Below are 22,282 nucleotides of genomic sequence, written 5' to 3'. Positions count from 1 at the left end.
CAGTTCAGAATACGTTTTCGAGGTGATATAATACCTAGAATTTGACAAAGAACCTTGTCCAACCATAGAATCATTGATTCAGCAGAGATTGAGGAACCGAAACATTGACCCTGACGTGATTTGAAAACTCACCCTTCTGATCTGGAGTCAGACGTGCTACCATTGCGCCACAGAGTCTGTGAAATCTTTTTTACCAAAAAAGTGAAGACTGGATGGCGGACATTGATGAATATCAAGAAAATGTGGACGTCAATTCAATATCCATTTTTGAGGTGATATAATACCTAGAATTTGACAAAGAACCTTGTCCAACCATAGAATCATTGATTCAACAGAGATTGAGGAACTGAAACATTGACCCTGACGTGATTTGAACACGCACCCTTCTGATCTCGAGTCAGACGCGCTACCATTGCGCCACAGAGTCTGTGAAATACTTTTTACCAAAAAAGTGAAGACTGGATGAGGGACACTGATGAATATCAAGAAAATGTGGACATCAGTTCAGTATACGTTTTCGAGGTGATAAAACATCTAGAACTTGATGAAGAACCCTATACGATCAGAGAATCACAAATTAAACAAAGGTTGAGGAACCGAAACATTGACCCTGACATGACTTGAACACGCACCCTTCTGATCTGGAGTCAGACGCGCTACCATTGCGCCACAGAGTCTGTGAAATCTTTTTTACCAAAAAAGTGAAGACTGGATGGCGGACACTGATGAATATCAAGAAAATGTGGACGTCAATTCAATATCCGTTTTCGAGGGGATATAATACCTAGAATTTGACAAAGAACCTTGTCCAACCATAGAATCATTGATTCAACAGAGATTGAGGAACCGAAACATTGACCCTGACGTGATTTGAACACGCACCCTTCTGATCTGGAGTCAGACGCGCTACCATTGCGCCACAGAGTCTGTGAAATCCTTTTTCCCAAAAAAGTGAAGACTGGATGAGGGACACTGTTGAATATCAAGAAAATGTGGACATCAGTTCAGAATACGTTTTCGAGGTGATATAATACCTAGAATTTGACAAAGAACCTTGTCCAACCATAGAATCATTGATTCAGCAGAGATTAAGGAACCGAAACATTGACCCTGACGTGATTTGAAAACTCACCCTTCTGATCTGGAGTCAGACGTGCTACCATTGCGCCACAGAGTCTGTGAAATCTTTTTTACCAAAAAAGTGAAGACTGGATGGCGGACATTGATGAATATCAAGAAAATGTGGACGTCAATTCAATATCCATTTTCGAGGTGATATAATACCTAGAATTTGACAAAGAACCTTGTCCAACCATAGAATCATTGATTCAACAGAGATTGAGGAACTGAAACATTGACCCTGACGTGATTTGAACACGCACCCTTCTGATCTCGAGTCAGACGCGCTACCATTGCGCCACAGAGTCTGTGAAATCTTTTTTACCAAAAAAGTGAAGACTGGATGGCGGACACTGATGAATATCAAGAAAATGTGGACGTCAATTCAATATCCGTTTTCGAGGGGATATAATACCTAGAATTTGACAAAGAACCTTGTCCAACCATAGAATCATTGATTCAACAGAGATTGAGGAACCGAAACATTGACCCTGACGTGATTTGAACACGCACCCTTCTGATCTGGAGTCAGACGCGCTACCATTGCGCCACAGAGTCTGTGAAATCCTTTTTCCCAAAAAAGTAAAGACTGGATGGCGGACACTGATGAATATCAAGTAAATGTAGACATCAATTCAATATCCGTTTTCGAGGTGATATAATACCTAGAACTCGACGAAGGACCTTGTCCGACCAGAGAATCACTGATTCAACAGAGATTGAGGAACCGAAACATTGACCCTGACGTGATTTGAACACGCACCCTTCTGATCTGGAGTCAGACGCGCTACCATTGCGCCACAGAGTCTGTGAAATACTTTTTACCAAAAAAGTGAAGACTGGATGAGGGACACTGATGAATATCAAGAAAATGTGGACATCAGTTCAGTATACGTTTTCGAGGTGATAAAACATCTAGAACTTGATGAAGAACCCTATACGATCAGAGAATCACAAATTAAACAAAGGTTGAGGAACCGAAACATTGACCCTGACATGACTTGAACACGCACCCTTCTGATCTGGAGTCAGACGCGCTACCATTGCGCCACAGAATCTTTGCAATCTTTTTTACCAAAAAAGTGAAGACTGGATGGCGGACACTGATGAATATCAAGTAAATGTAGACGGCAATTCCATATCCGTTTTCGAGGTGATAAAACACCTAGAACTTGACAAAGGACCTTGTCCGACCAGAGAATCACAAATTAAACAAAGGTTGAGTATCAGAAACACTGACCCTGACGTGATTTGAACACGCACCCTTCTGATCTGGAGTCAGACGCACTACCATTGCGCCACAGAGTCTGTGAAATCCTTTTTACCAAAAAAGTGAAGACTGGATGAGGGACACTGATGAATATCAAGAAAATTTGGACGTCAATTCAATATCTGTTTTCGAGGGGATATAATACCTAGAATTTGACAAAGAACCTTGTCCAACCATAGAATCATTGATTCAACAGAGATTGAGGAACCTAAACATTGACACTGACGTGATTTGAACACGCACCCTTCTGATCTTGAGTCAGACGCGCTACCATTGCGCCACAGAGTCTGTGAAATCCTTTTTACCAAAAAAGTGAAGACTGGATGAGGGACACTGATGAATATCAAGAAAATGTGGACATCAGTTCAGAATACGTTTTCGAGGTGATAAAACATCTAGAACTTGATGAAGAACGCTGTCCGATCAGAGAATCACAAATTAAACAAAGGTTGAGGAACCGAAACATTGACCCTGACATGACTTGAACACGCACCCTTCTGATCTGGAGTCAGACGCGCTACCATTGCGCCACAGAGTCTGTGAAATCTTTTTTACCAAAAAAGTGAAGACTGGATGGCGGACACTGATGAATATCAAGAAAATGTGGACGTCAATTCAATATCCGTTTTCGAGGTGATATAATACCTAGAATTTGACAAAGAACCTTGTCCAACCATAGAATCATTGATTCAACAGAGATTGAGGAACCGAAACATTGACCCTGACGTGATTTGAACACGCACCCTTCTGATCTGGAGTCAGACACGCTACCATTGCGCCACAGAGTCTGTGAAATCCTTTTTCCCAAAAAAGTGAAGACTGGATGAGGGACACTGTTGAATATCAAGAAAATGTGGACGTCAATTCAATATCTGTTTTCGAGGTGATATAATACCTAGAATTTGACGAAGAACCTTGTCCGACCAGAGAATCACTGATTCAACAGAGATTGAGGAACCAAAATATTGACCCTGACGTGATTTGAACACGCACCCTTCTGATCTGGAGTCAGACCCGCTACCATTGCGCCACAGAGTCTGTGAAATCCTTTTTACCAAAAAAGTGAAGACTGGATGAGGGACACTGATGAATATCAAGAAAATGTGGACATCAGTTCAGAATACGTTTTCGAGGTGATAAAACATCTAGAACTTGATGAAGAACCCTATCCGATCGGAGAATCACAAATTAAACAAAGGTTGAGGAACCGAAACATTGACCCTGACATGACTTGAACACGCACCCTTCTGATCTGGAGTCAGACGCGCTACCATTGCACCACAGAGTCTGTGAAATCTTTTTTACCAAAAAAGTGAAGACTGGATGGCGGACACTGATGAATATCAAGTAAATGTAGACATCAATTCAATATCCGTTTTCGAGTTGATATAATACCTAGAACTTGACGAAGGACCTTGTCCGACCAGAGAATCACTGATTCAACAGAGATTGAGGAACCGAAACATTGACCCTGACGTGATTTGAACACGCACCCTTCTGATCTGCAGTCAGACGCGCTACCATTGCGCCACAGAGTCTGTGAAATACTTTTTACCAAAAAAGTGAAGACTGGATGAGGGACACTGATGAATATCAAGAAAATGTGGACATCAGTTCAGAATACGTTTTCGAGGTGATAAAACATCTAGAACTTGACAAAGAACCTTGTCCAACCATAGAATCATTGATTCAACAGAGATTGAGGAACCGAAACATTGACCCTGACGTGATTTGAACACGCACCCTTCTGATCTGGAGTCAGACGCGCTACCATTGCGCCACAGAGTCTGTGAAATCCTTTTTTCCAAAAAAGTGAAGACTGGATGGGGGATACTGATGAAAATCAAGAAAATGTGGACGTCAATTCAACATCCGTTTTCGAGGTGATATAATACCTAGAATTTGACAAAGAACCTTGTCCGACCAGAGAATCACTGATTCAACAGAGATTGAGGAACCAAAACATTGACCCTGACGTGATTTGAACACGCACCCTTCTGATCTGGAGTCAGACGCGCTACCATTGCGCCACAGAGTCTGTGAAATCCTTTTTCCAAAAAAAGTGAAGACTGGATGGGGGACACTGATGAATATCAAGAAAATGTGGACGTCAATTCAATATCCGTTTTCGAGGTGATATAATACCTAGAATTTGACAGAGAACCTTGTCCAACCAGAGAATCATTGATTCAACAGAGATAGAGGAACCGAAACATTGACCCTGACGTGATTTGAACACGCACCCTTCTGATCTGGAGTCAGACGCGCTACCATTGCGCCACAGAATCTTTGCAATCTTTTTTACCAAAAAAGTGAAGACTGGATGGCGGACACTGATGAATATCAAGTAAATGTAGACGGCAATTCCATATCCGTTTTCGAGGTGATAAAACACCTAGAACTTGACAAAGGACCTTGTCCGACCAGAGAATCACAAATTAAACAAAGGTTGAGTATCAGAAACACTGACCCTGACGTGATTTGAACACGCACCCTTCTGATCTGGAGTCAGACGCACTACCATTGCGCCACAGAGTCTGTGAAATCCTTTTTACCAAAAAAGTGAAGACTGGATGAGGGACACTGATGAATATCAAGAAAATTTGGACGTCAATTCAATATCTGTTTTCGAGGGGATATAATACCTAGAATTTGACAAAGAACCTTGTCCAACCATAGAATCATTGATTCAACAGAGATTGAGGAACCGAAACATTGACACTGACGTGATTTGAACACGCACCCTTCTGATCTGGAGTCAGACGCGCTACCATTGCGCCACAGAGTCTGTGAAATCCTTTTTACCAAAAAAGTGAAGACTGGATGAGGGACACTGATGAATATCAAGAAAATGTGGACATCAGTTCAGAATACGTTTTCGAGGTGATAAAACATCTAGAACTTGATGAAGAACGCTGTCCGATCAGAGAATCACAAATTAAACAAAGGTTGAGGAACCGAAACATTGACCCTGACATGACTTGAACACGCACCCTTCTGATCTGGAGTCAGACGCGCTACCATTGCGCCACAGAGTCTGTGAAATCTTTTTTACCAAAAAAGTGAAGACTGGATGGCGGACACTGATGAATATCAAGAAAATGTGGACGTCAATTCAATATCCGTTTTCGAGGTGATATAATACCTAGAATTTGACAAAGAACCTTGTCCAACCATAGAATCATTGATTCAACAGAGATTGAGGAACCGAAACATTGACCCTGACGTGATTTGAACACGCACCCTTCTGATCTGGAGTCAGACACGCTACCATTGCGCCACAGAGTCTGTGAAATCCTTTTTCCCAAAAAAGTGAAGACTGGATGAGGGACACTGTTGAATATCAAGAAAATGTGGACGTCAATTCAATATCTGTTTTCGAGGTGATATAATACCTAGAATTTGACGAAGAACCTTGTCCGACCAGAGAATCACTGATTCAACAGAGATTGAGGAACCAAAATATTGACCCTGACGTGATTTGAACACGCACCCTTCTGATCTGGAGTCAGACCCGCTACCATTGCGCCACAGAGTCTGTGAAATCCTTTTTACCAAAAAAGTGAAGACTGGATGAGGGACACTGATGAATATCAAGAAAATGTGGACATCAGTTCAGAATACGTTTTCGAGGTGATAAAACATCTAGAACTTGATGAAGAACCCTATCCGATCGGAGAATCACAAATTAAACAAAGGTTGAGGAACCGAAACATTGACCCTGACATGACTTGAACACGCACCCTTCTGATCTGGAGTCAGACGCGCTACCATTGCGCCACAGAGTCTGTGAAATCTTTTTTACCAAAAAAGTGAAGACTGGATGGCGGACACTGATGAATATCAAGAAAATGTGGACGTCAATTCAATATCTGTTTTCGAGGGGATATAATACCTAGAATTTGACAAAGAACCTTGTCCAACCAGAGAATCATTGATTCAACAGAGATTGAGGAACCGAAACATTGACCCTGACGTGATTTGAACACACACCCTTCTGATCTGGAGTCAGACGCGCTACCATTGCGCCACAGAGTCTGTGAAATACTTTTTACCAAAAAAGTGAAGACTGGATGAGGGACACTGATGAATATCAAGAAAATGTGGACATCAGTTCAGTATACGTTTTCGAGGTGATAAAACATCTAGAACTTGATGAAGAACCCTATACGATCAGAGAATCACAAATTAAACAAAGGTTGAGGAACCGAAACATTGACCCTGACGTGATTTGAACACGCACCCTTCTGATCTGGAGTCAGACGCGCTACCATTGCGCCACAGAGTCTGTGAAATCTTTTTTACCAAAAAAGTGAAGACTGGATGGCGGACACTGATGAATATCAAGAAAATGTGGACGTCAATTCAATATCTGTTTTCGAGGGGATATAATACCTAGAATTTGACAAAGAACCTTGTCCAACCATAGAATCATTGATTCAACAGAGATTGATGAACCGAAACATTGACCCTGACGTGATTTGAACACGCACCCTTCTGATCTGGAGTCAGACGCGCTACCATTGCGCCACAGAGTCTGTGAAATCCTTTTTCCCAAAAAAGTGAAGACTGGATGAGGGACACTGTTGAATATCAAGAAAATGTGGACATCAGTTCAGAATACGTTTTCGAGGTGATAAAACATCTAGAACTTGATGAAGGATGCTATCCGATCGGAGAATCACAAATGTTGAGGAACCGAAACATTGACCCTGACATGACTTGAACACGCACCCTTCTGATCTGGAGTCAGACGCCCTACCATTGCGCCACAGAGTCTGTGAAATCTTTTTTACCAAAAAAGTGAAGACTGGATGGCGGACACTGATGAATATCAAGTAAATGTAGACGGCAATTCCATATCCGTTTTCGAGGTGATAAAACACCTAGAACTTGACGAAGGACCTTGTCCGACCAGAGAATCACAAATTAAACAAAGGTTGAGGAACCGAAACATTGACCCTGACGTGATTTGAACACGCACCCTTCTGATCTGGAGTCAGACGCGCTACCATTGCGCCACAGAGTCTGTGAAATCTTTTTTACCAAAAAAGTGAAGACTGGATGGCGGACACTGATGAATATCACAAAAATGTGGACGTCAATTCAATATCCGTTTTCGAGGGGATATAATACCTAGAATTTCACAAAGAACCTTGTCCAACCATAGAATCATTGATTCAACAGAGATTGAGGAACCGAAACATTGACCCTGACGTGATTTGAACACGCACCCTTCTGATCTGGAGTCAGACGCGCTACCATTGCGCCACAGAGTCTGTGAAATCCTTTTTCCCAAAAAAGTGAAGACTGGATGAGGGACACTGTTGAATTTCAAGAAAATGTGGACATCAGTTCAGAATACGTTTTCGAGGTGATAAAATATCTAGAACTTGATGAAGAACCCTATCCGATCGGAGAATCACAAATTAAACAAAGGTTGAGGAACCGAAACATTGACCCTGACATGACTTGAACACTCACCCTTCTAATCTGGGGTCAGACGCGCTACTATTGCGCCACAGAGTCTGTGAAATCTTTTTTACCAAAAAAGTGAAGACTGGATGGCGGACACTGATGAATATCAAGTAAATGTAGACATCAATTCAATATCCGTTTTCGAGGTGATATAATACCTAGAACTTGACGAAGGACCTTGTCCGACCAGAGAATCACTGATTCAACAGAGATTGAGGAACCGAAACATTGACCCTGACGTGATTTGAACACGCACCCTTCTGATCTGGAGTCAGACGCGCTACCATTGCGCCACAGAGTCTGTGAAATGCTTTTTCCCAAAAAAGTGAAGACTGGATGGGGGACACTGATGAATATCAAGAAAATATGGACGTCATTTCAATATCCTTTTTCGAGGTGATGTAATACCTAGAATTTGACAAAGAACCTTGTCCAACCAGAGAATCATTGATTCAACAGAGATTGAGGAACCGAAACATTGACCCTGACGTGATTTGAACACACACCCTTCTGATCTGGAGTCAGACGCGCTACCATTGCGCCACAGAGTCTGTGAAATACTTTTTCCCAAAAAAGTGAAGACTGGATGAGGGACACTGTTGAATATCAAGAAAATGTGGACATCAGTTCAGAATACGTTTTCGAGGTGATATAATACCTAGAATTTGACAAAGAACCTTGTCCAACCATAGAATCATTGATTCAGCAGAGATTGAGGAACCGAAACATTGACCCTGACGTGATTTGAAAACTCACCCTTCTGATCTGGAGTCAGACGTGCTACCATTGCGCCACAGAGTCTGTGAAATCTTTTTTACCAAAAAAGTGAAGACTGGATGGCGGACATTGATGAATATCAAGAAAATGTGGACGTCAATTCAATATCCATTTTTGAGGTGATATAATACCTAGAATTTGACAAAGAACCTTGTCCAACCATAGAATCATTGATTCAACAGAGATTGAGGAACTGAAACATTGACCCTGACGTGATTTGAACACGCACCCTTCTGATCTCGAGTCAGACGCGCTACCATTGCGCCACAGAGTCTGTGAAATACTTTTTACCAAAAAAGTGAAGACTGGATGAGGGACACTGATGAATATCAAGAAAATGTGGACATCAGTTCAGTATACGTTTTCGAGGTGATAAAACATCTAGAACTTGATGAAGAACCCTATACGATCAGAGAATCACAAATTAAACAAAGGTTGAGGAACCGAAACATTGACCCTGACATGACTTGAACACGCACCCTTCTGATCTGGAGTCAGACGCGCTACCATTGCGCCATAGAGTCTGTGAAATCTTTTTTACCAAAAAACTGAAGACTGGATGGCGGACACTGATGAATATCAAGAAAATGTGGACGTCAATTCAATATCCGTTTTCGAGGGGATATAATACCTAGAATTTGACAAAGAACCTTGTCCAACCATAGAATCATTGATTCAACAGAGATTGAGGAACCGAAACATTGACCCTGACGTGATTTGAACACGCACCCTTCTGATCTGGAGTCAGACGCGCTACCATTGCGCCACAGAGTCTGTGAAATCCTTTTTCCCAAAAAAGTGAAGACTGGATGAGGGACACTGTTGAATATCAAGAAAATGTGGACATCAGTTCAGAATACGTTTTCGAGGTGATATAATACCTAGAATTTGACAAAGAACCTTGTCCAACCATAGAATCATTGATTCAGCAGAGATTGAGGAACCGAAACATTGACCCTGACGTGATTTGAAAACTCACCCTTCTGATCTGGAGTCAGACGTGCTACCATTGCGCCACAGAGTCTGTGAAATCTTTTTTACCAAAAAAGTGAAGACTGGATGGCGGACATTGATGAATATCAAGAAAATGTGGACGTCAATTCAATATCCATTTTTGAGGTGATATAATACCTAGAATTTGACAAAGAACCTTGTCCAACCATAGAATCATTGATTCAACAGAGATTGAGGAACTGAAACATTGACCCTGACGTGATTTGAACACGCACCCTTCTGATCTCGAGTCAGACGCGCTACCATTGCGCCACAGAGTCTGTGAAATACTTTTTACCAAAAAAGTGAAGACTGGATGAGGGACACTGATGAATATCAAGAAAATGTGGACATCAGTTCAGTATACGTTTTCGAGGTGATAAAACATCTAGAACTTGATGAAGAACCCTATACGATCAGAGAATCACAAATTAAACAAAGGTTGAGGAACCGAAACATTGACCCTGACATGACTTGAACACGCACCCTTCTGATCTGGAGTCAGACGCGCTACCATTGCGCCACAGAGTCTGTGAAATCTTTTTTACCAAAAAAGTGAAGACTGGATGGCGGACACTGATGAATATCAAGAAAATGTGGACGTCAATTCAATATCCGTTTTCGAGGGGATATAATACCTAGAATTTGACAAAGAACCTTGTCCAACCATAGAATCATTGATTCAACAGAGATTGAGGAACCGAAACATTGACCCTGACGTGATTTGAACACGCACCCTTCTGATCTGGAGTCAGACGCGCTACCATTGCGCCACAGAGTCTGTGAAATCCTTTTTCCCAAAAAAGTGAAGACTGGATGAGGGACACTGTTGAATATCAAGAAAATGTGGACATCAGTTCAGAATACGTTTTCGAGGTGATATAATACCTAGAATTTGACAAAGAACCTTGTCCAACCATAGAATCATTGATTCAGCAGAGATTAAGGAACCGAAACATTGACCCTGACGTGATTTGAAAACTCACCCTTCTGATCTGGAGTCAGACGTGCTACCATTGCGCCACAGAGTCTGTGAAATCTTTTTTACCAAAAAAGTGAAGACTGGATGGCGGACATTGATGAATATCAAGAAAATGTGGACGTCAATTCAATATCCATTTTCGAGGTGATATAATACCTAGAATTTGACAAAGAACCTTGTCCAACCATAGAATCATTGATTCAACAGAGATTGAGGAACTGAAACATTGACCCTGACGTGATTTGAACACGCACCCTTCTGATCTCGAGTCAGACGCGCTACCATTGCGCCACAGAGTCTGTGAAATCTTTTTTACCAAAAAAGTGAAGACTGGATGGCGGACACTGATGAATATCAAGAAAATGTGGACGTCAATTCAATATCCGTTTTCGAGGGGATATAATACCTAGAATTTGACAAAGAACCTTGTCCAACCATAGAATCATTGATTCAACAGAGATTGAGGAACCGAAACATTGACCCTGACGTGATTTGAACACGCACCCTTCTGATCTGGAGTCAGACGCGCTACCATTGCGCCACAGAGTCTGTGAAATCCTTTTTCCCAAAAAAGTAAAGACTGGATGGCGGACACTGATGAATATCAAGTAAATGTAGACATCAATTCAATATCCGTTTTCGAGGTGATATAATACCTAGAACTCGACGAAGGACCTTGTCCGACCAGAGAATCACTGATTCAACAGAGATTGAGGAACCGAAACATTGACCCTGACGTGATTTGAACACGCACCCTTCTGATCTGGAGTCAGACGCGCTACCATTGCGCCACAGAGTCTGTGAAATACTTTTTACCAAAAAAGTGAAGACTGGATGAGGGACACTGATGAATATCAAGAAAATGTGGACATCAGTTCAGTATACGTTTTCGAGGTGATAAAACATCTAGAACTTGATGAAGAACCCTATACGATCAGAGAATCACAAATTAAACAAAGGTTGAGGAACCGAAACATTGACCCTGACATGACTTGAACACGCACCCTTCTGATCTGGAGTCAGACGCGCTACCATTGCGCCACAGAGTCTGTGAAATCTTTTTTACCAAAAAAGTGAAGACTGGATGAGGGACACTGATGAATATCAAGAAAATGTGGACGTCAATTCAATATCCGTTTTCGAGGGGATATAATACCTAGAATTTGACAAAGAACCTTGTCCAACCATAGAATCATTGATTCAACAGAGATTGAGGAACCGAAACATTGACCCTGACGTGATTTGAACACGCACCCTTCTGATCTGGAGTCAGACGCGCTACCATTGCGCCACAGAGTCTGTGAAATCCTTTTTCCCAAAAAAGTGAAGACTGGATGAGGGACACTGTTGAATATCAAGAAAATGTGGACATCAGTTCAGAATACGTTTTCGAGGTGATATAATACCTAGAATTTGACAAAGAACCTTGTCCAACCAGAGAATCATTGATTCAACAGAGATTGAGGAACCGAAACATTGACCCTGACGTGATTTGAACACACACCCTTCTGATCTGGAGTCAGACGCGCTACCATTGCGCCACAGAGTCTGTGAAATACTTTTTACCAAAGAAGTGAAGACTGGATGAGGGACACTGTTGAATATCAAGAAAATGTGGACATCAGTTCAGAATACGTTTTCGAGGTGATAAAACATCTAGAACTTGATGAAGAACCCTATCCGATCGGAGAATCACAAATTAAACAAAGGTTGAGGAACCGAAACATTGACCCTGACATGACTTGAACACGCACCCTTCTAATCTGGGGTCAGACGCGCTACTATTGCGCCACAGAGTCTGTGAAATCGTTTTTACCAAAAAAGTGAAGACTGGATGGCGGACACTGATGAATATCAAGTAAATGTAGACGGCAATTCCATATCCGTTTTCGAGGTGATAAAACACCTAGAACTTGACAAAGGACCTTGTCCGACCAGAGAATCACAAATTAAACAAAGGTTGAGTATCAGAAACACTGACCCTGACGTGATTTGAACACGCACCCTTCTGATCTGGAGTCAGACGCACTACCATTGCGCCACAGAGTCTGTGAAATCCTTTTTACCAAAAAAGTGAAGACTGGATGAGGGACACTGATGAATATCAAGAAAATTTGGACGTCAATTCAATATCTGTTTTCGAGGGGATATAATACCTAGAATTTGACAAAGAACCTTGTCCAACCATAGAATCATTGATTCAACAGAGATTGAGGAACCTAAACATTGACACTGACGTGATTTGAACACGCACCCTTCTGATCTTGAGTCAGACGCGCTACCATTGCGCCACAGAGTCTGTGAAATCCTTTTTACCAAAAAAGTGAAGACTGGATGAGGGACACTGATGAATATCAAGAAAATGTGGACATCAGTTCAGAATACGTTTTCGAGGTGATAAAACATCTAGAACTTGATGAAGAACGCTGTCCGATCAGAGAATCACAAATTAAACAAAGGTTGAGGAACCGAAACATTGACCCTGACATGACTTGAACACGCACCCTTCTGATCTGGAGTCAGACGCGCTACCATTGCGCCACAGAGTCTGTGAAATCTTTTTTACCAAAAAAGTGAAGACTGGATGGCGGACACTGATGAATATCAAGAAAATGTGGACGTCAATTCAATATCCGTTTTCGAGGTGATATAATACCTAGAATTTGACAAAGAACCTTGTCCAACCATAGAATCATTGATTCAACAGAGATTGAGGAACCGAAACATTGACCCTGACGTGATTTGAACACGCACCCTTCTGATCTGGAGTCAGACACGCTACCATTGCGCCACAGAGTCTGTGAAATCCTTTTTCCCAAAAAAGTGAAGACTGGATGAGGGACACTGTTGAATATCAAGAAAATGTGGACGTCAATTCAATATCTGTTTTCGAGGTGATATAATACCTAGAATTTGACGAAGAACCTTGTCCGACCAGAGAATCACTGATTCAACAGAGATTGAGGAACCAAAATATTGACCCTGACGTGATTTGAACACGCACCCTTCTGATCTGGAGTCAGACCCGCTACCATTGCGCCACAGAGTCTGTGAAATCCTTTTTACCAAAAAAGTGAAGACTGGATGAGGGACACTGATGAATATCAAGAAAATGTGGACATCAGTTCAGAATACGTTTTCGAGGTGATAAAACATCTAGAACTTGATGAAGAACCCTATCCGATCGGAGAATCACAAATTAAACAAAGGTTGAGGAACCGAAACATTGACCCTGACATGACTTGAACACGCACCCTTCTGATCTGGAGTCAGACGCGCTACCATTGCACCACAGAGTCTGTGAAATCTTTTTTACCAAAAAAGTGAAGACTGGATGGCGGACACTGATGAATATCAAGTAAATGTAGACATCAATTCAATATCCGTTTTCGAGTTGATATAATACCTAGAACTTGACGAAGGACCTTGTCCGACCAGAGAATCACTGATTCAACAGAGATTGAGGAACCGAAACATTGACCCTGACGTGATTTGAACACGCACCCTTCTGATCTGCAGTCAGACGCGCTACCATTGCGCCACAGAGTCTGTGAAATACTTTTTACCAAAAAAGTGAAGACTGGATGAGGGACACTGATGAATATCAAGAAAATGTGGACATCAGTTCAGAATACGTTTTCGAGGTGATAAAACATCTAGAACTTGACAAAGAACCTTGTCCAACCATAGAATCATTGATTCAACAGAGATTGAGGAACCGAAACATTGACCCTGACGTGATTTGAACACGCACCCTTCTGATCTGGAGTCAGACGCGCTACCATTGCGCCACAGAGTCTGTGAAATCCTTTTTTCCAAAAAAGTGAAGACTGGATGGGGGATACTGATGAAAATCAAGAAAATGTGGACGTCAATTCAACATCCGTTTTCGAGGTGATATAATACCTAGAATTTGACAAAGAACCTTGTCCGACCAGAGAATCACTGATTCAACAGAGATTGAGGAACCAAAACATTGACCCTGACGTGATTTGAACACGCACCCTTCTGATCTGGAGTCAGACGCGCTACCATTGCGCCACAGAGTCTGTGAAATCCTTTTTCCAAAAAAAGTGAAGACTGGATGGGGGACACTGATGAATATCAAGAAAATGTGGACGTCAATTCAATATCCGTTTTCGAGGTGATATAATACCTAGAATTTGACAGAGAACCTTGTCCAACCAGAGAATCATTGATTCAACAGAGATAGAGGAACCGAAACATTGACCCTGACGTGATTTGAACACGCACCCTTCTGATCTGGAGTCAGACGCGCTACCATTGCGCCACAGAATCTTTGCAATCTTTTTTACCAAAAAAGTGAAGACTGGATGGCGGACACTGATGAATATCAAGTAAATGTAGACGGCAATTCCATATCCGTTTTCGAGGTGATAAAACACCTAGAACTTGACAAAGGACCTTGTCCGACCAGAGAATCACAAATTAAACAAAGGTTGAGTATCAGAAACACTGACCCTGACGTGATTTGAACACGCACCCTTCTGATCTGGAGTCAGACGCACTACCATTGCGCCACAGAGTCTGTGAAATCCTTTTTACCAAAAAAGTGAAGACTGGATGAGGGACACTGATGAATATCAAGAAAATTTGGACGTCAATTCAATATCTGTTTTCGAGGGGATATAATACCTAGAATTTGACAAAGAACCTTGTCCAACCATAGAATCATTGATTCAACAGAGATTGAGGAACCGAAACATTGACACTGACGTGATTTGAACACGCACCCTTCTGATCTGGAGTCAGACGCGCTACCATTGCGCCACAGAGTCTGTGAAATCCTTTTTACCAAAAAAGTGAAGACTGGATGAGGGACACTGATGAATATCAAGAAAATGTGGACATCAGTTCAGAATACGTTTTCGAGGTGATAAAACATCTAGAACTTGATGAAGAACGCTGTCCGATCAGAGAATCACAAATTAAACAAAGGTTGAGGAACCGAAACATTGACCCTGACATGACTTGAACACGCACCCTTCTGATCTGGAGTCAGACGCGCTACCATTGCGCCACAGAGTCTGTGAAATCTTTTTTACCAAAAAAGTGAAGACTGGATGGCGGACACTGATGAATATCAAGAAAATGTGGACGTCAATTCAATATCCGTTTTCGAGGTGATATAATACCTAGAATTTGACAAAGAACCTTGTCCAACCATAGAATCATTGATTCAACAGAGATTGAGGAACCGAAACATTGACCCTGACGTGATTTGAACACGCACCCTTCTGATCTGGAGTCAGACACGCTACCATTGCGCCACAGAGTCTGTGAAATCCTTTTTCCCAAAAAAGTGAAGACTGGATGAGGGACACTGTTGAATATCAAGAAAATGTGGACGTCAATTCAATATCTGTTTTCGAGGTGATATAATACCTAGAATTTGACGAAGAACCTTGTCCGACCAGAGAATCACTGATTCAACAGAGATTGAGGAACCAAAATATTGACCCTGACGTGATTTGAACACGCACCCTTCTGATCTGGAGTCAGACCCGCTACCATTGCGCCACAGAGTCTGTGAAATCCTTTTTACCAAAAAAGTGAAGACTGGATGAGGGACACTGATGAATATCAAGAAAATGTGGACATCAGTTCAGAATACGTTTTCGAGGTGATAAAACATCTAGAACTTGATGAAGAACCCTATCCGATCGGAGAATCACAAATTAAACAAAGGTTGAGGAACCGAAACATTGACCCTGACATGACTTGAACACGCACCCTTCTGATCTGGAGTCAGACGCGCTACCATTGCGCCACAGAGTCTGTGAAATCTTTTTTACCAAAAAAGTGAAGACTGGATGGCGGACACTGATGAATATCAAGAAAATGTGGACGTCAATTCAATATCCGTTTTCGAGGGGATATAATACCTAGAATTTGACAAAGAACCTTGTCCAACCAGAGAATCATTGATTCAACAGAGATTGAGGAACCGAAACATTGACCCTGACGTGATTTGAACACACACCCTTCTGATCTGGAGTCAGACGCGCTACCATTGCGCCACAGAGTCTGTGAAATACTTTTTACCAAAAAAGTGAAGACTGGATGAGGGACACTGATGAATATCAAGAAAATGTGGACATCAGTTCAGTATACGTTTTCGAGGTGATAAAACATCTAGAACTTGATGAAGAACCCTATACGATCAGAGAATCACAAATTAAACAAAGGTTGAGGAACCGAAACATTGACCCTGACGTGATTTGAACACGCACCCTTCTGATCTGGAGTCAGACGCGCTACCATTGCGCCACAGAGTCTGTGAAATCTTTTTTACCAAAAAAGTGAAGACTGGATGGCGGACACTGATGAATATCAAGAAAATGTGGACGTCAATTCAATATCTGTTTTCGAGGGGATATAATACCTAGAATTTGACAAAGAACCTTGTCCAACCATAGAATCATTGATTCAACAGAGATTGATGAACCGAAACATTGACCCTGACGTGATTTGAACACGCACCCTTCTGATCTGGAGTCAGACGCGCTACCATTGCGCCACAGAGTCTGTGAAATCCTTTTTCCCAAAAAAGTGAAGACTGGATGAGGGACACTGTTGAATATCAAGAAAATGTGGACATCAGTTCAGAATACGTTTTCGAGGTGATAAAACATCTAGAACTTGATGAAGGATGCTATCCGATCGGAGAATCACAAATGTTGAGGAACCGAAACATTGACCCTGACATGACTTGAACACGCACCCTTCTGATCTGGAGTCAGACGCCCTACCATTGCGCCACAGAGTCTGTGAAATCTTTTTTACCAAAAAAGTGAAGACTGGATGGCGGACACTGATGAATATCAAGTAAATGTAGACGGCAATTCCATATCCGTTTTCGAGGTGATAAAACACCTAGAACTTGACGAAGGACCTTGTCCGACCAGAGAATCACAAATTAAACAAAGGTTGAGGAACCGAAACATTGACCCTGACGTGATTTGAACACGCACCCTTCTGATCTGGAGTCAGACGCGCTACCATTGCGCCACAGAGTCTGTGAAATCTTTTTTACCAAAAAAGTGAAGACTGGATGGCGGACACTGATGAATATCACAAAAATGTGGACGTCAATTCAATATCCGTTTTCGAGGGGATATAATACCTAGAATTTCACAAAGAACCTTGTCCAACCATAGAATCATTGATTCAACAGAGATTGAGGAACCGAAACATTGACCCTGACGTGATTTGAACACGCACCCTTCTGATCTGGAGTCAGACGCGCTACCATTGCGCCACAGAGTCTGTGAAATCCTTTTTCCCAAAAAAGTGAAGACTGGATGAGGGACACTGTTGAATTTCAAGAAAATGTGGACATCAGTTCAGAATACGTTTTCGAGGTGATAAAATATCTAGAACTTGATGAAGAACCCTATCCGATCGGAGAATCACAAATTAAACAAAGGTTGAGGAACCGAAACATTGACCCTGACATGACTTGAACACTCACCCTTCTAATCTGGGGTCAGACGCGCTACTATTGCGCCACAGAGTCTGTGAAATCTTTTTTACCAAAAAAGTGAAGACTGGATGGCGGACACTGATGAATATCAAGTAAATGTAGACATCAATTCAATATCCGTTTTCGAGGTGATATAATACCTAGAACTTGACGAAGGACCTTGTCCGACCAGAGAATCACTGATTCAACAGAGATTGAGGAACCGAAACATTGACCCTGACGTGATTTGAACACGCACCCTTCTGATCTGGAGTCAGACGCGCTACCATTGCGCCACAGAGTCTGTGAAATGCTTTTTCCCAAAAAAGTGAAGACTGGATGGGGGACACTGATGAATATCAAGAAAATATGGACGTCATTTCAATATCCTTTTTCGAGGTGATGTAATACCTAGAATTTGACAAAGAACCTTGTCCAACCAGAGAATCATTGATTCAACAGAGATTGAGGAACCGAAACATTGACCCTGACGTGATTTGAACACACACCCTTCTGATCTGGAGTCAGACGCGCTACCATTGCGCCACAGAGTCTGTGAAATACTTTTTCCCAAAAAAGTGAAGACTGGATGAGGGACACTGTTGAATATCAAGAAAATGTGGACATCAGTTCAGAATACGTTTTCGAGGTGATATAATACCTAGAATTTGACAAAGAACCTTGTCCAACCATAGAATCATTGATTCAGCAGAGATTGAGGAACCGAAACATTGACCCTGACGTGATTTGAAAACTCACCCTTCTGATCTGGAGTCAGACGTGCTACCATTGCGCCACAGAGTCTGTGAAATCTTTTTTACCAAAAAAGTGAAGACTGGATGGCGGACATTGATGAATATCAAGAAAATGTGGACGTCAATTCAATATCCATTTTTGAGGTGATATAATACCTAGAATTTGACAAAGAACCTTGTCCAACCATAGAATCATTGATTCAACAGAGATTGAGGAACTGAAACATTGACCCTGACGTGATTTGAACACGCACCCTTCTGATCTCGAGTCAGACGCGCTACCATTGCGCCACAGAGTCTGTGAAATACTTTTTACCAAAAAAGTGAAGACTGGATGAGGGACACTGATGAATATCAAGAAAATGTGGACATCAGTTCAGTATACGTTTTCGAGGTGATAAAACATCTAGAACTTGATGAAGAACCCTATACGATCAGAGAATCACAAATTAAACAAAGGTTGAGGAACCGAAACATTGACCCTGACATGACTTGAACACGCACCCTTCTGATCTGGAGTCAGACGCGCTACCATTGCGCCATAGAGTCTGTGAAATCTTTTTTACCAAAAAACTGAAGACTGGATGGCGGACACTGATGAATATCAAGAAAATGTGGACGTCAATTCAATATCCGTTTTCGAGGGGATATAATACCTAGAATTTGACAAAGAACCTTGTCCAACCATAGAATCATTGATTCAACAGAGATTGAGGAACCGAAACATTGACCCTGACGTGATTTGAACACGCACCCTTCTGATCTGGAGTCAGACGCGCTACCATTGCGCCACAGAGTCTGTGAAATCCTTTTTCCCAAAAAAGTGAAGACTGGATGAGGGACACTGTTGAATATCAAGAAAATGTGGACATCAGTTCAGAATACGTTTTCGAGGTGATATAATACCTAGAATTTGACAAAGAACCTTGTCCAACCATAGAATCATTGATTCAGCAGAGATTGAGGAACCGAAACATTGACCCTGACGTGATTTGAAAACTCACCCTTCTGATCTGGAGTCAGACGTGCTACCATTGCGCCACAGAGTCTGTGAAATCTTTTTTACCAAAAAAGTGAAGACTGGATGGCGGACATTGATGAATATCAAGAAAATGTGGACGTCAATTCAATATCCATTTTTGAGGTGATATAATACCTAGAATTTGACAAAGAACCTTGTCCAACCATAGAATCATTGATTCAACAGAGATTGAGGAACTGAAACATTGACCCTGACGTGATTTGAACACGCACCCTTCTGATCTCGAGTCAGACGCGCTACCATTGCGCCACAGAGTCTGTGAAATACTTTTTACCAAAAAAGTGAAGACTGGATGAGGGACACTGATGAATATCAAGAAAATGTGGACATCAGTTCAGTATACGTTTTCGAGGTGATAAAACATCTAGAACTTGATGAAGAACCCTATACGATCAGAGAATCACAAATTAAACAAAGGTTGAGGAACCGAAACATTGACCCTGACATGACTTGAACACGCACCCTTCTGATCTGGAGTCAGACGCGCTACCATTGCGCCACAGAGTCTGTGAAATCTTTTTTACCAAAAAAGTGAAGACTGGATGGCGGACACTGATGAATATCAAGAAAATGTGGACGTCAATTCAATATCCGTTTTCGAGGGGATATAATACCTAGAATTTGACAAAGAACCTTGTCCAACCATAGAATCATTGATTCAACAGAGATTGAGGAACCGAAACATTGACCCTGACGTGATTTGAACACGCACCCTTCTGATCTGGAGTCAGACGCGCTACCATTGCGCCACAGAGTCTGTGAAATCCTTTTTCCCAAAAAAGTGAAGACTGGATGAGGGACACTGTTGAATATCAAGAAAATGTGGACATCAGTTCAGAATACGTTTTCGAGGTGATATAATACCTAGAATTTGACAAAGAACCTTGTCCAACCATAGAATCATTGATTCAGCAGAGATTAAGGAACCGAAACATTGACCCTGACGTGATTTGAAAACTCACCCTTCTGATCTGGAGTCAGACGTGCTACCATTGCGCCACAGAGTCTGTGAAATCTTTTTTACCAAAAAAGTGAAGACTGGATGGCGGACATTGATGAATATCAAGAAAATGTGGACGTCAATTCAATATCCATTTTCGAGGTGATATAATACCTAGAATTTGACAAAGAACCTTGTCCAACCATAGAATCATTGATTCAACAGAGATTGAGGAACTGAAACATTGACCCTGACGTGATTTGAACACGCACCCTTCTGATCTCGAGTCAGACGCGCTACCATTGCGCCACAGAGTCTGTGAAATCTTTTTTACCAAAAAAGTGAAGACTGGATGGCGGACACTGATGAATATCAAGAAAATGTGGACGTCAATTCAATATCCGTTTTCGAGGGGATATAATACCTAGAATTTGACAAAGAACCTTGTCCAACCATAGAATCATTGATTCAACAGAGATTGAGGAACCGAAACATTGACCCTGACGTGATTTGAACACGCACCCTTCTGATCTGGAGTCAGACGCGCTACCATTGCGCCACAGAGTCTGTGAAATCCTTTTTCCCAAAAAAGTAAAGACTGGATGGCGGACACTGATGAATATCAAGTAAATGTAGACATCAATTCAATATCCGTTTTCGAGGTGATATAATACCTAGAACTCGACGAAGGACCTTGTCCGACCAGAGAATCACTGATTCAACAGAGATTGAGGAACCGAAACATTGACCCTGACGTGATTTGAACACGCACCCTTCTGATCTGGAGTCAGACGCGCTACCATTGCGCCACAGAGTCTGTGAAATACTTTTTACCAAAAAAGTGAAGACTGGATGAGGGACACTGATGAATATCAAGAAAATGTGGACATCAGTTCAGTATACGTTTTCGAGGTGATAAAACATCTAGAACTTGATGAAGAACCCTATACGATCAGAGAATCACAAATTAAACAAAGGTTGAGGAACCGAAACATTGACCCTGACATGACTTGAACACGCACCCTTCTGATCTGGAGTCAGACGCGCTACCATTGCGCCACAGAGTCTGTGAAATCTTTTTTACCAAAAAAGTGAAGACTGGATGAGGGACACTGATGAATATCAAGAAAATGTGGACGTCAATTCAATATCCGTTTTCGAGGGGATATAATACCTAGAATTTGACAAAGAACCTTGTCCAACCATAGAATCATTGATTCAACAGAGATTGAGGAACCGAAACATTGACCCTGACGTGATTTGAACACGCACCCTTCTGATCTGGAGTCAGACGCGCTACCATTGCGCCACAGAGTCTGTGAAATCCTTTTTCCCAAAAAAGTGAAGACTGGATGAGGGACACTGTTGAATATCAAGAAAATGTGGACATCAGTTCAGAATACGTTTTCGAGGTGATATAATACCTAGAATTTGACAAAG

At 41.8% G+C, this 22,282-nt stretch overlaps 1 protein-coding gene and 78 non-coding genes across 79 annotated transcripts in view; 1 reads left to right on the top strand and 78 right to left on the bottom strand.

Annotated features, from left to right (window-relative positions):
- The window catches only part of fermt3b (FERM domain containing kindlin 3b), a 55,069-nt gene that overhangs the window by 23,716 nt on the left and 9,071 nt on the right, over positions 1-22,282 (top strand). The window lies entirely within an intron of this gene.
- Positions 356-427, bottom strand: trnas-cga (transfer RNA serine (anticodon CGA)). Its single transcript has one exon. It is a non-coding gene; the product is annotated as a tRNA-Ser (tRNA).
- trnaw-cca (transfer RNA tryptophan (anticodon CCA)) lies at positions 606-677 on the bottom strand. The gene has a single exon. It is a non-coding gene; the product is annotated as a tRNA-Trp (tRNA).
- On the bottom strand, positions 856-927 carry trnaw-cca (transfer RNA tryptophan (anticodon CCA)). The gene has a single exon. It is a non-coding gene; the product is annotated as a tRNA-Trp (tRNA).
- Positions 1,356-1,427, bottom strand: trnas-cga (transfer RNA serine (anticodon CGA)). The gene has a single exon. It is a non-coding gene; the product is annotated as a tRNA-Ser (tRNA).
- trnaw-cca (transfer RNA tryptophan (anticodon CCA)) lies at positions 1,606-1,677 on the bottom strand. The gene has a single exon. It is a non-coding gene; the product is annotated as a tRNA-Trp (tRNA).
- Positions 1,856-1,927, bottom strand: trnaw-cca (transfer RNA tryptophan (anticodon CCA)). The gene has a single exon. It is a non-coding gene; the product is annotated as a tRNA-Trp (tRNA).
- Positions 2,106-2,177, bottom strand: trnaw-cca (transfer RNA tryptophan (anticodon CCA)). Its single transcript has one exon. It is a non-coding gene; the product is annotated as a tRNA-Trp (tRNA).
- On the bottom strand, positions 2,356-2,427 carry trnaw-cca (transfer RNA tryptophan (anticodon CCA)). The gene has a single exon. It is a non-coding gene; the product is annotated as a tRNA-Trp (tRNA).
- Positions 2,606-2,677, bottom strand: trnal-caa (transfer RNA leucine (anticodon CAA)). Its single transcript has one exon. It is a non-coding gene; the product is annotated as a tRNA-Leu (tRNA).
- On the bottom strand, positions 2,856-2,927 carry trnaw-cca (transfer RNA tryptophan (anticodon CCA)). Its single transcript has one exon. It is a non-coding gene; the product is annotated as a tRNA-Trp (tRNA).
- trnaw-cca (transfer RNA tryptophan (anticodon CCA)) lies at positions 3,106-3,177 on the bottom strand. Its single transcript has one exon. It is a non-coding gene; the product is annotated as a tRNA-Trp (tRNA).
- trnaw-cca (transfer RNA tryptophan (anticodon CCA)) lies at positions 3,356-3,427 on the bottom strand. Its single transcript has one exon. It is a non-coding gene; the product is annotated as a tRNA-Trp (tRNA).
- trnaw-cca (transfer RNA tryptophan (anticodon CCA)) lies at positions 3,606-3,677 on the bottom strand. The gene has a single exon. It is a non-coding gene; the product is annotated as a tRNA-Trp (tRNA).
- On the bottom strand, positions 3,856-3,927 carry trnac-gca (transfer RNA cysteine (anticodon GCA)). The gene has a single exon. It is a non-coding gene; the product is annotated as a tRNA-Cys (tRNA).
- trnaw-cca (transfer RNA tryptophan (anticodon CCA)) lies at positions 4,106-4,177 on the bottom strand. The gene has a single exon. It is a non-coding gene; the product is annotated as a tRNA-Trp (tRNA).
- On the bottom strand, positions 4,356-4,427 carry trnaw-cca (transfer RNA tryptophan (anticodon CCA)). Its single transcript has one exon. It is a non-coding gene; the product is annotated as a tRNA-Trp (tRNA).
- trnaw-cca (transfer RNA tryptophan (anticodon CCA)) lies at positions 4,606-4,677 on the bottom strand. The gene has a single exon. It is a non-coding gene; the product is annotated as a tRNA-Trp (tRNA).
- On the bottom strand, positions 4,856-4,927 carry trnaw-cca (transfer RNA tryptophan (anticodon CCA)). The gene has a single exon. It is a non-coding gene; the product is annotated as a tRNA-Trp (tRNA).
- trnaw-cca (transfer RNA tryptophan (anticodon CCA)) lies at positions 5,106-5,177 on the bottom strand. Its single transcript has one exon. It is a non-coding gene; the product is annotated as a tRNA-Trp (tRNA).
- Positions 5,356-5,427, bottom strand: trnaw-cca (transfer RNA tryptophan (anticodon CCA)). The gene has a single exon. It is a non-coding gene; the product is annotated as a tRNA-Trp (tRNA).
- Positions 5,606-5,677, bottom strand: trnaw-cca (transfer RNA tryptophan (anticodon CCA)). The gene has a single exon. It is a non-coding gene; the product is annotated as a tRNA-Trp (tRNA).
- trnaw-cca (transfer RNA tryptophan (anticodon CCA)) lies at positions 5,856-5,927 on the bottom strand. Its single transcript has one exon. It is a non-coding gene; the product is annotated as a tRNA-Trp (tRNA).
- trnaw-cca (transfer RNA tryptophan (anticodon CCA)) lies at positions 6,106-6,177 on the bottom strand. The gene has a single exon. It is a non-coding gene; the product is annotated as a tRNA-Trp (tRNA).
- On the bottom strand, positions 6,356-6,427 carry trnaw-cca (transfer RNA tryptophan (anticodon CCA)). The gene has a single exon. It is a non-coding gene; the product is annotated as a tRNA-Trp (tRNA).
- On the bottom strand, positions 6,606-6,677 carry trnaw-cca (transfer RNA tryptophan (anticodon CCA)). Its single transcript has one exon. It is a non-coding gene; the product is annotated as a tRNA-Trp (tRNA).
- On the bottom strand, positions 6,856-6,927 carry trnaw-cca (transfer RNA tryptophan (anticodon CCA)). The gene has a single exon. It is a non-coding gene; the product is annotated as a tRNA-Trp (tRNA).
- On the bottom strand, positions 7,097-7,168 carry trnaw-cca (transfer RNA tryptophan (anticodon CCA)). The gene has a single exon. It is a non-coding gene; the product is annotated as a tRNA-Trp (tRNA).
- Positions 7,347-7,418, bottom strand: trnaw-cca (transfer RNA tryptophan (anticodon CCA)). The gene has a single exon. It is a non-coding gene; the product is annotated as a tRNA-Trp (tRNA).
- trnaw-cca (transfer RNA tryptophan (anticodon CCA)) lies at positions 7,597-7,668 on the bottom strand. Its single transcript has one exon. It is a non-coding gene; the product is annotated as a tRNA-Trp (tRNA).
- trnaw-cca (transfer RNA tryptophan (anticodon CCA)) lies at positions 8,097-8,168 on the bottom strand. Its single transcript has one exon. It is a non-coding gene; the product is annotated as a tRNA-Trp (tRNA).
- On the bottom strand, positions 8,347-8,418 carry trnaw-cca (transfer RNA tryptophan (anticodon CCA)). Its single transcript has one exon. It is a non-coding gene; the product is annotated as a tRNA-Trp (tRNA).
- Positions 8,847-8,918, bottom strand: trnas-cga (transfer RNA serine (anticodon CGA)). Its single transcript has one exon. It is a non-coding gene; the product is annotated as a tRNA-Ser (tRNA).
- Positions 9,097-9,168, bottom strand: trnaw-cca (transfer RNA tryptophan (anticodon CCA)). The gene has a single exon. It is a non-coding gene; the product is annotated as a tRNA-Trp (tRNA).
- Positions 9,347-9,418, bottom strand: trnaw-cca (transfer RNA tryptophan (anticodon CCA)). The gene has a single exon. It is a non-coding gene; the product is annotated as a tRNA-Trp (tRNA).
- On the bottom strand, positions 9,847-9,918 carry trnas-cga (transfer RNA serine (anticodon CGA)). Its single transcript has one exon. It is a non-coding gene; the product is annotated as a tRNA-Ser (tRNA).
- trnaw-cca (transfer RNA tryptophan (anticodon CCA)) lies at positions 10,097-10,168 on the bottom strand. The gene has a single exon. It is a non-coding gene; the product is annotated as a tRNA-Trp (tRNA).
- Positions 10,347-10,418, bottom strand: trnaw-cca (transfer RNA tryptophan (anticodon CCA)). The gene has a single exon. It is a non-coding gene; the product is annotated as a tRNA-Trp (tRNA).
- On the bottom strand, positions 10,847-10,918 carry trnas-cga (transfer RNA serine (anticodon CGA)). Its single transcript has one exon. It is a non-coding gene; the product is annotated as a tRNA-Ser (tRNA).
- On the bottom strand, positions 11,097-11,168 carry trnaw-cca (transfer RNA tryptophan (anticodon CCA)). Its single transcript has one exon. It is a non-coding gene; the product is annotated as a tRNA-Trp (tRNA).
- On the bottom strand, positions 11,347-11,418 carry trnaw-cca (transfer RNA tryptophan (anticodon CCA)). Its single transcript has one exon. It is a non-coding gene; the product is annotated as a tRNA-Trp (tRNA).
- trnaw-cca (transfer RNA tryptophan (anticodon CCA)) lies at positions 11,597-11,668 on the bottom strand. Its single transcript has one exon. It is a non-coding gene; the product is annotated as a tRNA-Trp (tRNA).
- Positions 11,847-11,918, bottom strand: trnaw-cca (transfer RNA tryptophan (anticodon CCA)). Its single transcript has one exon. It is a non-coding gene; the product is annotated as a tRNA-Trp (tRNA).
- Positions 12,097-12,168, bottom strand: trnaw-cca (transfer RNA tryptophan (anticodon CCA)). The gene has a single exon. It is a non-coding gene; the product is annotated as a tRNA-Trp (tRNA).
- trnaw-cca (transfer RNA tryptophan (anticodon CCA)) lies at positions 12,597-12,668 on the bottom strand. Its single transcript has one exon. It is a non-coding gene; the product is annotated as a tRNA-Trp (tRNA).
- trnal-caa (transfer RNA leucine (anticodon CAA)) lies at positions 12,847-12,918 on the bottom strand. The gene has a single exon. It is a non-coding gene; the product is annotated as a tRNA-Leu (tRNA).
- Positions 13,097-13,168, bottom strand: trnaw-cca (transfer RNA tryptophan (anticodon CCA)). The gene has a single exon. It is a non-coding gene; the product is annotated as a tRNA-Trp (tRNA).
- trnaw-cca (transfer RNA tryptophan (anticodon CCA)) lies at positions 13,347-13,418 on the bottom strand. The gene has a single exon. It is a non-coding gene; the product is annotated as a tRNA-Trp (tRNA).
- On the bottom strand, positions 13,597-13,668 carry trnaw-cca (transfer RNA tryptophan (anticodon CCA)). Its single transcript has one exon. It is a non-coding gene; the product is annotated as a tRNA-Trp (tRNA).
- trnaw-cca (transfer RNA tryptophan (anticodon CCA)) lies at positions 13,847-13,918 on the bottom strand. Its single transcript has one exon. It is a non-coding gene; the product is annotated as a tRNA-Trp (tRNA).
- On the bottom strand, positions 14,097-14,168 carry trnac-gca (transfer RNA cysteine (anticodon GCA)). Its single transcript has one exon. It is a non-coding gene; the product is annotated as a tRNA-Cys (tRNA).
- trnaw-cca (transfer RNA tryptophan (anticodon CCA)) lies at positions 14,347-14,418 on the bottom strand. Its single transcript has one exon. It is a non-coding gene; the product is annotated as a tRNA-Trp (tRNA).
- On the bottom strand, positions 14,597-14,668 carry trnaw-cca (transfer RNA tryptophan (anticodon CCA)). Its single transcript has one exon. It is a non-coding gene; the product is annotated as a tRNA-Trp (tRNA).
- Positions 14,847-14,918, bottom strand: trnaw-cca (transfer RNA tryptophan (anticodon CCA)). Its single transcript has one exon. It is a non-coding gene; the product is annotated as a tRNA-Trp (tRNA).
- trnaw-cca (transfer RNA tryptophan (anticodon CCA)) lies at positions 15,097-15,168 on the bottom strand. Its single transcript has one exon. It is a non-coding gene; the product is annotated as a tRNA-Trp (tRNA).
- Positions 15,347-15,418, bottom strand: trnaw-cca (transfer RNA tryptophan (anticodon CCA)). The gene has a single exon. It is a non-coding gene; the product is annotated as a tRNA-Trp (tRNA).
- Positions 15,597-15,668, bottom strand: trnaw-cca (transfer RNA tryptophan (anticodon CCA)). Its single transcript has one exon. It is a non-coding gene; the product is annotated as a tRNA-Trp (tRNA).
- On the bottom strand, positions 15,847-15,918 carry trnaw-cca (transfer RNA tryptophan (anticodon CCA)). The gene has a single exon. It is a non-coding gene; the product is annotated as a tRNA-Trp (tRNA).
- trnaw-cca (transfer RNA tryptophan (anticodon CCA)) lies at positions 16,097-16,168 on the bottom strand. The gene has a single exon. It is a non-coding gene; the product is annotated as a tRNA-Trp (tRNA).
- trnaw-cca (transfer RNA tryptophan (anticodon CCA)) lies at positions 16,347-16,418 on the bottom strand. Its single transcript has one exon. It is a non-coding gene; the product is annotated as a tRNA-Trp (tRNA).
- trnaw-cca (transfer RNA tryptophan (anticodon CCA)) lies at positions 16,597-16,668 on the bottom strand. The gene has a single exon. It is a non-coding gene; the product is annotated as a tRNA-Trp (tRNA).
- On the bottom strand, positions 16,847-16,918 carry trnaw-cca (transfer RNA tryptophan (anticodon CCA)). The gene has a single exon. It is a non-coding gene; the product is annotated as a tRNA-Trp (tRNA).
- Positions 17,097-17,168, bottom strand: trnaw-cca (transfer RNA tryptophan (anticodon CCA)). The gene has a single exon. It is a non-coding gene; the product is annotated as a tRNA-Trp (tRNA).
- On the bottom strand, positions 17,338-17,409 carry trnaw-cca (transfer RNA tryptophan (anticodon CCA)). The gene has a single exon. It is a non-coding gene; the product is annotated as a tRNA-Trp (tRNA).
- Positions 17,588-17,659, bottom strand: trnaw-cca (transfer RNA tryptophan (anticodon CCA)). Its single transcript has one exon. It is a non-coding gene; the product is annotated as a tRNA-Trp (tRNA).
- On the bottom strand, positions 17,838-17,909 carry trnaw-cca (transfer RNA tryptophan (anticodon CCA)). Its single transcript has one exon. It is a non-coding gene; the product is annotated as a tRNA-Trp (tRNA).
- Positions 18,338-18,409, bottom strand: trnaw-cca (transfer RNA tryptophan (anticodon CCA)). The gene has a single exon. It is a non-coding gene; the product is annotated as a tRNA-Trp (tRNA).
- On the bottom strand, positions 18,588-18,659 carry trnaw-cca (transfer RNA tryptophan (anticodon CCA)). The gene has a single exon. It is a non-coding gene; the product is annotated as a tRNA-Trp (tRNA).
- On the bottom strand, positions 19,088-19,159 carry trnas-cga (transfer RNA serine (anticodon CGA)). The gene has a single exon. It is a non-coding gene; the product is annotated as a tRNA-Ser (tRNA).
- On the bottom strand, positions 19,338-19,409 carry trnaw-cca (transfer RNA tryptophan (anticodon CCA)). Its single transcript has one exon. It is a non-coding gene; the product is annotated as a tRNA-Trp (tRNA).
- trnaw-cca (transfer RNA tryptophan (anticodon CCA)) lies at positions 19,588-19,659 on the bottom strand. Its single transcript has one exon. It is a non-coding gene; the product is annotated as a tRNA-Trp (tRNA).
- Positions 20,088-20,159, bottom strand: trnas-cga (transfer RNA serine (anticodon CGA)). Its single transcript has one exon. It is a non-coding gene; the product is annotated as a tRNA-Ser (tRNA).
- Positions 20,338-20,409, bottom strand: trnaw-cca (transfer RNA tryptophan (anticodon CCA)). The gene has a single exon. It is a non-coding gene; the product is annotated as a tRNA-Trp (tRNA).
- On the bottom strand, positions 20,588-20,659 carry trnaw-cca (transfer RNA tryptophan (anticodon CCA)). The gene has a single exon. It is a non-coding gene; the product is annotated as a tRNA-Trp (tRNA).
- On the bottom strand, positions 21,088-21,159 carry trnas-cga (transfer RNA serine (anticodon CGA)). The gene has a single exon. It is a non-coding gene; the product is annotated as a tRNA-Ser (tRNA).
- On the bottom strand, positions 21,338-21,409 carry trnaw-cca (transfer RNA tryptophan (anticodon CCA)). The gene has a single exon. It is a non-coding gene; the product is annotated as a tRNA-Trp (tRNA).
- Positions 21,588-21,659, bottom strand: trnaw-cca (transfer RNA tryptophan (anticodon CCA)). The gene has a single exon. It is a non-coding gene; the product is annotated as a tRNA-Trp (tRNA).
- On the bottom strand, positions 21,838-21,909 carry trnaw-cca (transfer RNA tryptophan (anticodon CCA)). Its single transcript has one exon. It is a non-coding gene; the product is annotated as a tRNA-Trp (tRNA).
- Positions 22,088-22,159, bottom strand: trnaw-cca (transfer RNA tryptophan (anticodon CCA)). Its single transcript has one exon. It is a non-coding gene; the product is annotated as a tRNA-Trp (tRNA).

This window comes from Anarhichas minor, unplaced genomic scaffold (genome assembly GCF_050575085.1).
Source record: "Anarhichas minor isolate MPS153535 unplaced genomic scaffold, ASM5057508v1 ptg000028l, whole genome shotgun sequence".
Lineage (NCBI taxonomy): Eukaryota > Metazoa > Chordata > Actinopteri > Perciformes > Anarhichadidae > Anarhichas > Anarhichas minor.
The sequence above is the reverse complement of the archived record's forward strand: the minus strand, read 5'-3'. Positions and strand labels throughout refer to the sequence as shown.